The 9,297-nt window shown below is 42.7% G+C and overlaps 1 pseudogene; it reads left to right on the top strand.

Moving 5' to 3' along the window:
* Nucleotides 1-1,317: 1,317 nt before the first annotated feature.
* LOC126204775 (5S ribosomal RNA) lies at nt 1,318-1,436 on the top strand (annotated as a pseudogene).
* The last annotated feature ends 7,861 nt before the right edge of the window (nt 1,437-9,297 follow it).

Raw genomic sequence — 9,297 nt, 5'->3', positions numbered from 1 at the left:
AGGTCGACGGGCACGTGCACCTTCCGCCGACCACTGGCGACAACATCGATGTACTGTGGAGACCTCACGCCCCACGTGTTGAGCAATTCGGCGGTACGTCCACCCGGCCTCCCGCACCCCCACTATACGCCCTCCCTCAAAGTCCGTCAACTGCACATACGGTTCATGTCCACGCTGTCGCGGCATGCTACCAGTGTTAAAGACTGCGATGGAGCTCCGTATGCCACGGCAAACTGGCTGACACTGACGGCGGCGGTGCACAAATGCTGCGCAGCTAGCGCCGTTCGACGGCCAACACCGCGGTTCCTGGTGTGTCCGCTGTGCCGTGCGTGTGATCATTGCTTGTACAGCCCTCTCGCAGTGTCCGGAGCAAGTATGGTGGGTCTGACACACCGGTGTCAATGTGTTCTTTTTTCCATTTCCAGGAGTGTATTTACCTTATACAATAGCTTTGAGAAAAAAATCACAAAATGTCATGCAAACAGCACTGAAAGGCTCCTCTACAGAGCAACACTCAGCTATACAATGCCTCTGCGCGAAGGTATAGCAAAAGCGGCAGGAATTTCTGATTGGAAGTAGTACCCTATACTGTTTACTAGGTGGTAGCACCGTACAGAGGTGGGAACTGTGAATCCCACGGGAATAGGAGCGTGTCCATTGTAGTGGAAAGCAAGTTTCCAACGGCTCACGAAAGGGTTAAATAAACGTAAACATAGTCCGTAGTAGGCTGATGTAACCGCGCGATTAGCTAATTTCCACTAAGCGTCATTGTTAAACACATTTTTAACATCAGTATTTCATGTCATTTTCAAATCACTCTTAATCACAAGAAAAAGGAGCCACGCTACTGTGATGCCTTTCAAGATAGTATTCTGAACTTTGTTCTACGTACAACAACATAGTAGTTTGAGAGTGATTTGAAAATGACATGAAATACTGATGTTACAAATGATCATCACAATGAAACATAGCAGAAATTAGCTAATCGCACGATTAAATAAGCATCGCATTACAGCCGGCTACAGACTATGTTAAAATTTAAGTAAGTGAATTTAAAAGATACGGCCATTTATATCACATATTTTGATAACAGTAAACTCACTCATCAAAACCTATGCTGTACTTCCCATTGACATCGAATCATGAAATTTGGCAAGAAGCCAGGTTTCACATTACAACTAAAGAAATAAGTCCGAGTCCGAAAATTGATAAATTACAATTAATTACTCAAAAACATATTTTTGCCGTTAGAACTTACATAGCATTCATAATCCCTTATATGCCTAACAGAATTATATTATAGCATGTAAATATAAAGCCAACGGCCATGCCGCAGTGGTAACACCGGTTCCCGTCAGATCACCGAACTTAAGCGCTGTCGGGCTGAGCTAGCACTTGGATGGGTGACCATCCCGGTATGCCGAGCGCTGTTGGCAAGTGGGAGACACTCAGTCCTTGTGAGGCAAACTGAGGAGCTACTCGATTGAGATTTCCTCTCAGATAGCTGACGCTGCAATTTACCGCCTAGTAAAATCGTCAGACGATCAATTCCAATTACAAAATGATCTAGAGTGACTTTCTGTACGGTGCGAAAAGTGGCAATTGGCACTAAACAAAGAAAAGTGCGAGGTCATCCACATGGGTACTAAAATAAAACCGATAAATTTTGGGTATACGAAAAATCGCACAAATCTAAGGGCTGTCAATTCGACTAAATACCTAGTACGAATTACAATTACGAGCAACTTAAATTGGAAAGACCACATAGATAATATTGTGGGGGAGGCGAAACAAAGACTGCGCTTTGTCGGCAGAACACTTAGAAGATGTGACAAACCCACTAAAGAGACAGTCTACATTACACTTGTCCGTCCTCTGCTGGAGTATTGCTGCGCGGTATGAGATCCTTACCAGGTAGGATGGACGGAGGACATCGAAAAATTGCAAAGAATGGCAGCTCGTTTCGTGTTATCGCCCAATAGGGGTGTGAGTGTCACTGATAAGATACGCTGATATGATACTTTCTCTTCCGAATGCGAAAACTTTGATGACACCTACATACGTAGGGAGAAATGATCATCATAATAAAATAAGGCAAATCAGAGCTCAAACGGAAAGATTTTGGTGTTCCTTTTTCCCGCGCGCCATTCGAGAGTGGAATGGTAGAAAAGTAGTATGAAAATGGTTCGATGAACCCTCTGCCAGGCACTTAAGTGTGAATTGCAGAGTAACCATGTAGATGTAGATGTAGATGTAAGTTTACTAAGAATCTGGAGGCTGTGGACCGCCAAAAATACTAAAGCTTCCCTTTTGTATGTAAAGAATGACAGTGCTGGAAAAACTCTTACGTCATTTGATTTTCAAACAGCTGAGCAAAACTGAACGTAGTCAGACAGTCCTCTCTTTACTTACTCTCATCATCACTAAACTGACACACAATATTTTTAGCGCAACGCAATCTGACTTTCAATAATCCCTACAAAAGAATGGCCCTGACTAACAATAACCTATACCTTTTATGAATCACTTACCTCACAAAAATCTTCGTTACTCGAACTACTGCAATACAGCGTGCGCCAATACTGCCAGCTGAATAAAGATTCTAACTACTGAAGGAACTAACTACTGATAGGCATACTAAACAAATGAAAGATTTTGATCGAGAACAAACAATGTATTTACCTTAATAGTGTTAAAAAGTCATTATATATATCAGTTCGTGACATACAGTCTTACAAATTTCCTTTTTCTGATGGACACACGTCCAGATCGTCCGCTCATAGTAACTTCTCAAAACTCTGGTATCTCTCTCCCCACATCTACCACTGCTGGCGGCTCACCTCCTACTGCCCAACGCCATGCGTTGTTCACATTCAATTGCCCAGCACTACACTAGCGAATATTCCAACAGTGAGTCCAACCAGCCACAGACTGCACACAGTGCAGTCAGCGATTGTAATACAGAGCACTATGTGGCGTTGCCAACATAGAAACCTAAACAGCCTACTTACAAACTAAATCATAGTTTAAAACATACCTTACTGTAATCTCTAATTATTGTTGTATTAACCATATACCAATACAAACGGCAGGTAATTTTTCCTTACCTGTACTATTGTAAATCTTATTTTTATAAATTCAGTATAACTTGCTTATTGTAATGTAAGACGCCTATTATGAATGGAAGGTCTGATCAGGCGCGAAATGGAAACCACAACGAAAATCCGATGCAGCTTTGCACAGACATGTTGGGCAGTGTCTCTAGTATACCTGTTGATTGCTTCACGTCGCTCATTTCAGTTCTGCGTCGACAGTGAGTACGCAAAGATTGCTAGAATATAGTGTGTGCCGTCAGATATGAGGACCCAGTGAGAGATTTCGCCTGATGTCATGCAGCCCACATAACATAACTTTCATGCATTATCTTCTTGGCTGCACTCTGCAGGGGCAATAAAACTGCTCTTGCAGCGTTTCAGGTGGGAAGTGTTTGATAACCCATAATAAAGCCCAGACTTGGCTCCCTCTGAATTTAATCTCTTCGCTCATATGAATCGGTGGCTATGAGGGTGGGATTTTGGCACAGACAACGAGCTGTAAAAGAGCATAGAGAAGTGGCAGAAAGCACAGGTGGCTGCCTTCTGTGAAGAGGGTATTGGAAAGTTGGCACAACGCTACGACAAATGACTCAGTTGGAGCGGCGACTGTGTAGAGACGCAGCTGGTAGATGTAGCCTAACTGTTGCAAAGACAACATTTTTGATTTTCACTGTCGTTTCCATTTCACGACCGATCTGGCCTTACTTTCTGAACGGCCCTCGTATGTAATGTAAAATATGTAGAACGCCTGGTCGGGGGTCAAGACCTGATGACCGTAATCTTGCGAGGTTAAAAAAAAAAAATAAAAATAAACAGGCTCAGTTGTTCAAACACACTGCAGAGTTTCTCATGGTTTTGCAGTACACACGTGACGAATACTTCGATGCTTCCTTAAAAATGTCGCGTCCCATGTCTTGCTAGGAATCTTAACTACAGAATGTTTTGTAGCTTCGCTATAGAATGTTTTGTAACTTCCATTTCCACCCAAAACACGGAAGACCTTGAACGTACACGACGCCGCCTCCCCTTCCTACGTCCTAGATCGGAGAAAAAGGAAATAATATAGAGTACTCACGTGTTTTTATTTCAAGAAAATGAATCAAAAGTCGATATTACGTTGGTTTTTAACAGTGCCGGAACTGGAACCTTCATATGGCTAGTTACGAGTCGCTATTCGTCTTCCATACCCGAAAGCTTAGACTCACTCCCAACAAAATATCGTATGGGCGCTCTTGAATGCACCAACTTTTCTACGTGGCATGAATTCGACAAAGCCCGCTGCTCGTGGTCTCGCGGTAGCGTCCTCGCTTCCCGAGCACGGGGACCCTGGTTCGATTCCCGACGTTGTCAAGGATTTCCCTGCCTCGACATGACTGGATGTTGCTGTGTCGTCTTCATCATCATCATTCATCCCCGTTATGGTCGGAGGAAGGAAATGGCAAACCACTTCCACTAGGGCCTTGCCTAATACGGCGGTGCGGGTCTCCCGCATCGTTCCTCTACTCTCTGTCACGGAGTATGGGACTTCATCATCATCATCATCATCATCAATTCGACAAGCCCTTGGTAAGCTTCCAGAGGTTTTTGGCACCAGATGTCTACACTCAGGTCACACAACTCCGCTAAATTACATATTACAGGCAGACGTTGCGTTGACGTAGATGTTGTGCACGATAGTATGTGTATAGTGTGTGTTACATGGTGTTTCGGGCTGGCGAATTTTTGTCCAAGACATCATTGTGATTTCATCATCAACCTCCTCAAACCGCTGCAGCACCATTCTGGCGTCATAACACAGAGTTATCCTGCTAGAATACACTATCGATGTGATAGCATACATCAGGTTTGAATGAATGTATGTGGCCTGCAAAAATTTTCACTTGGACCACAGCAGTCATGCCGTTTTCGATTGCTACCACAGATTCCACAGAAGCCGCCGTACCATAATACTCCCCCTACTGGTCTTCAAACGTGGCGTGGTGCATAATTCGAGTTGAATATTAGTAGACTATACTGGATAACCAATGAAGAGATAATGAACATAACAGGGGAGGAAAAGGGTTTGTGGTGCGACTTGACTAAAGAAAGAATCCGGCTGACCAGACGTACGTACACATCCTGTGTGGAGTAGAGTGGTGGAGGGGGAATTTATTTATTTTGATTCTCGATTCATCAGTCTTCTGGCTGACTCCATATAGGCCTCCATGAATTCCTCTCTTTTACCAAACTCTTCATCTCAGAGTACCAGCCGGCCGAAGTGGCCGCGCGGTTCTGGCGCTGCAGTCTGGAACCGCGAGACCGCTACAGTCGCAGGTTCGAATCCTGCCTCGGGCATGGATGTTTGTGATGTCCTTAGGTTAGTTAGGTTTAACTAGTTCTAAGTTCTAGGGGACTAATGACCTCAGCAGTTGAGTCCTATAGTGCTCAGAGCCATTTTCAGAGTACCACGTATAATCTATGTCCTCAATTAATTGCTGGATGTATTCCATCTCTGTCTTCCTCTACAATTTTTGTCCTTCCTCTAGTGTCATGGAAGTTATTCCCTGATGTCTTAACGGATGTCCTATCATCCTGTCCCTTCTCCTTGTCAGTGTTTTCCACATATTACTTTCCTCGTCAATTCTGCGCAGAACCTCCTCATTCCTTACATTATCAGTCCACCTCAGTTTCAACAGTCGTCTGTAGCACCTCATCTCAAATGCTTCGATTCTCTTCTGTTCCGGTTTTTCCACAGTCCATATTTCACCACCATACAATGTTGTGCTCCAAATGTACATTCTCAGAAATTTCTTCCTGAAATTAAGGCCTATGTTTGATACTAGTAGACTTCTCTAGGCCAGTAATGTCCTTTTTGGTAATGCTAGTCTGCTTTTGATGTATTACATAGGAAGACTTAGCCTTGACTACAGTCCCCATGTTCAGACCGATGTAAGCAATGCAGAGGTGTAGACTACTACGAAAAATCGTTTAGCGTTGACAGCTGCATGAAATCACTGTTAACACTATTGCCGACAACAATGACACACTTACAGTTTTAGGCTGGATGTCAAGGAAAAAGAAAATAGTAATTGTGGAAAAATGGCAGTAAATGAATTTTTCGACTATTTTCTTCCATTATTTTTAGATCTGTCATGTACAATTCATAGAAACAGGTGCGTTGCGATGGACGGAAAGCTGTTGCTCATTCGTCTCACAAGATGCACTACTTACTGCCCAAGCAAACCTTGATGGTCGGAGGGCAAGAGGCGGCGTTTGTTCACAAACAACCGTCGATTTGTTTGGTTCGCTCTGCCAGCTTCGAGGTAAACAGTTGTGTCACACTTGACACACCGCACCCTCTCCACCACACTGCCCGAACGCCACGGTGCAGCACATCGTAGGACCATTATTCAGTGTGGCTATTTCCTGCTAACGTTGCAGCCAAGGAACACTAGTCAACAACATGAATGAAATTCCGTCAAGCAATGCGTCAAAAAAATACACGGGGGAAAGGTAGGTTTCCTGTGCGGTTGGTAATGCTTTCATGAATAGTTTAGCGCGTTTCGTCATACATGTTAGCAGAGGACTAAACACTTTACACTCGACCGTTGTAATTACGGAAATGTGTCCCTTCGTCAGATCGAGATATCTTGCTATTTGCCGGAAATAGTTTGATTTAGAAATTGGCGTATTCCATGGACCACAATTTCGGATTCTCGCTATGACGTGAAAGATATGGCGATATTCTGTTCTCAACTGTTTCCTACAGTGATTTACACTTAACTCTGTTCAATCTCTCTCTCTCTCTCTCCCTCTCTCTCTCTCTCTCTCTCTATCTCTCTCTCAAATACACACACACCTTATTAGTAAATTTTGAGAAATACTAGTTAGAGTCTCAGGCACATTCGACTTCAGCATGTATTTGCGGGATAAATTTTTGGCTATTGGAATTTATGAATCATTGAGTAGGTGACCAAAGATTTTTATGTTTGAGTTCATTTTTTTCTGTAAAGGGAGAATAATACAGTGTAAGTCACTTTTCCTTCTATGTATTACATTAACAAACCTATTGTTGCTTTGGAATTGTGATTGTTGACGAAAAACTACATTATACTGCGAAGTTTTTGTCAGTATTGCCAACTGTTTAAAGAGCAGTCAATGAATGGTTTTAGAGTGAACACGACATGTTGAAACGTCCCCTTAGAAAAATTATACATGACTGTGCTTAAACTGACACACAATATTTTAAGCGCAACGCAATCTGACTTTCAATAATCCCTACAAAAGAATGGCCCTGACTAACATTAACCTATACCTTTCACAAATCACTTACCTCACAAAAATCTTCGTTACTCGAACTACTGCAATACAGCGAGCGCCAATACTGCCAGCTAAATAAAAGATTGTAACTACTCAAAGCACTAACTACTGATAGGCATAGTTAGCAAATGAAAGATTTTGCCGGCCGCGGTGGTCTAGCGGTTCTAGGCGCTCAGTCCGGAACCGCGCGACTGCTACGGTCGCAGGTTCGAATCCTGCCTCGGGAATGGATGTGTGTGATGTCCTTAGGTTAGTTAGGTTTAAGTAGTTCTAAGTTCTAGGGGACTGATGACCACAGCTGTTAAGTCCCGTAGTACTCAGAGCCATTTGAACCATTTTTTGAAAGATTTTCATAGGCAACAAACAATGTATTCACCTTAATAGTGTTCAAAAGTCATAATATATATAGCAGTTCATGACATGCAGTCATACAAATGTACTGTCTCTGATGGACACACGTCCAGATCATCCGCTCTCAAAACTCCGCCATCTCTCTGCCCACGTCCACCACTGCTGGCGGCTCACCTCCAACTGCGCAACGCTACGCGCTGTTCACATCCAGCTGCCCAACACTACAATAGCAAACAACAATGCAAACCAGCCACAGACTGCACACAGCACAGCCAGCAATTTTCATACAGAGCGCTACGTGGCGTTACCAATATAAAAATCTAAACAGCCTACTTACAATGTTATCCTCAGTAAACACTTCAGTGGAACGAACACTTCCTTTTGAATAACCCCAGATGCCATAAGACATTACGTTAGTAAATAAAAATACGAAAAGTAAGCTACTTTTTTGTTTTTTCGTCTCCTAAATCTGATAGTTTTCGTAACGCAGAACTCCAAAGTTTAGATATTTAAGGTGACACGTTACATATGTCATCCATTTCAAGTTTTTATAAATATAAACACCTAAAATCTTAGATCGCTCTATTTCAGTTGTTGATTTACCGCCATGTATTATTTCTGATGATGTGGTCAAGTCTACGCCGTACGTAATTGCGTTTATAAAGTTTTCAACAAGATCTCTGATACGATAATATTTGCTCCTCTAGGAGAATACTGCGAATTGGAAAATCAAAGGCTTTTGACAAGCCATCGAATGTACCAATTGACAGAATTTTGTCACGAATTTAAGCTTCCGGTTGTTCTAGGGATAGACTGCTTTTCTTGGAGACGTAACTTGGTTAGTGGCTGTATAGGAAAATGCTGTTCTACAGTCGTAACCACAGCACTATCCCACTTGCTAAACTCATATTATGAGCTATAGAATGATATCGAATATCGATTAGAGCGGTGCCAATACGTTTGGCTTCCGTCACTTTAGTACGGTGCGGAGAAGCGAATCGACATTTAAACGTGGCAGCTCAGAGTAAGTCACGAACGTACGAGCCAAGAGTTGGGTGGCGTGGTAGCGGTCAGCGAATGCTTTGATGCGGTTCGCCGCTTCCGTATCTGAAGTCAATGTCCTCATCTCTCGATACGTGGAAACATTAAATCGGAGTACCGTGCTTCCGTTTGAGTCAATAATGACGTACGCTCCGATGTAATGTTTAAGTTGCGGAGGTTGTCGCAAAAGATGAAAATATGTATTAAGCGCACAATTTAAAAAACTGTCATGTTTAGCTCGTGTTTCAGATGCTGCAGTAGTAACTGACTCCTAGGCCACAGTACTTCTTATTTCCAGAGTTTCTGTTCTCCGAATACGATACCTTTTACATTTTTAGTAATTTAGAGAAACAGACGCCCCGAAAAACTGCTCTCAAATACTTGCGTTTCCTTGTAAGAATCTAAATATCTCAAGAGACGTAAGCTCTCAACTCGATTAGGCACACGTTAAAAAATACGAGAGGATAGCCAAAAACCGGGATAATTTTTTAAAAGCTATATATTTTCAAAT

Source organism: Schistocerca nitens, chromosome 9 (assembly GCF_023898315.1).
Source record: "Schistocerca nitens isolate TAMUIC-IGC-003100 chromosome 9, iqSchNite1.1, whole genome shotgun sequence".
In the NCBI taxonomy this organism is placed as follows: domain Eukaryota; kingdom Metazoa; phylum Arthropoda; class Insecta; order Orthoptera; family Acrididae; genus Schistocerca; species Schistocerca nitens.
Note: the sequence above shows the minus strand (reverse complement) of the source record. Positions and strands in the feature narration are given on the sequence as shown.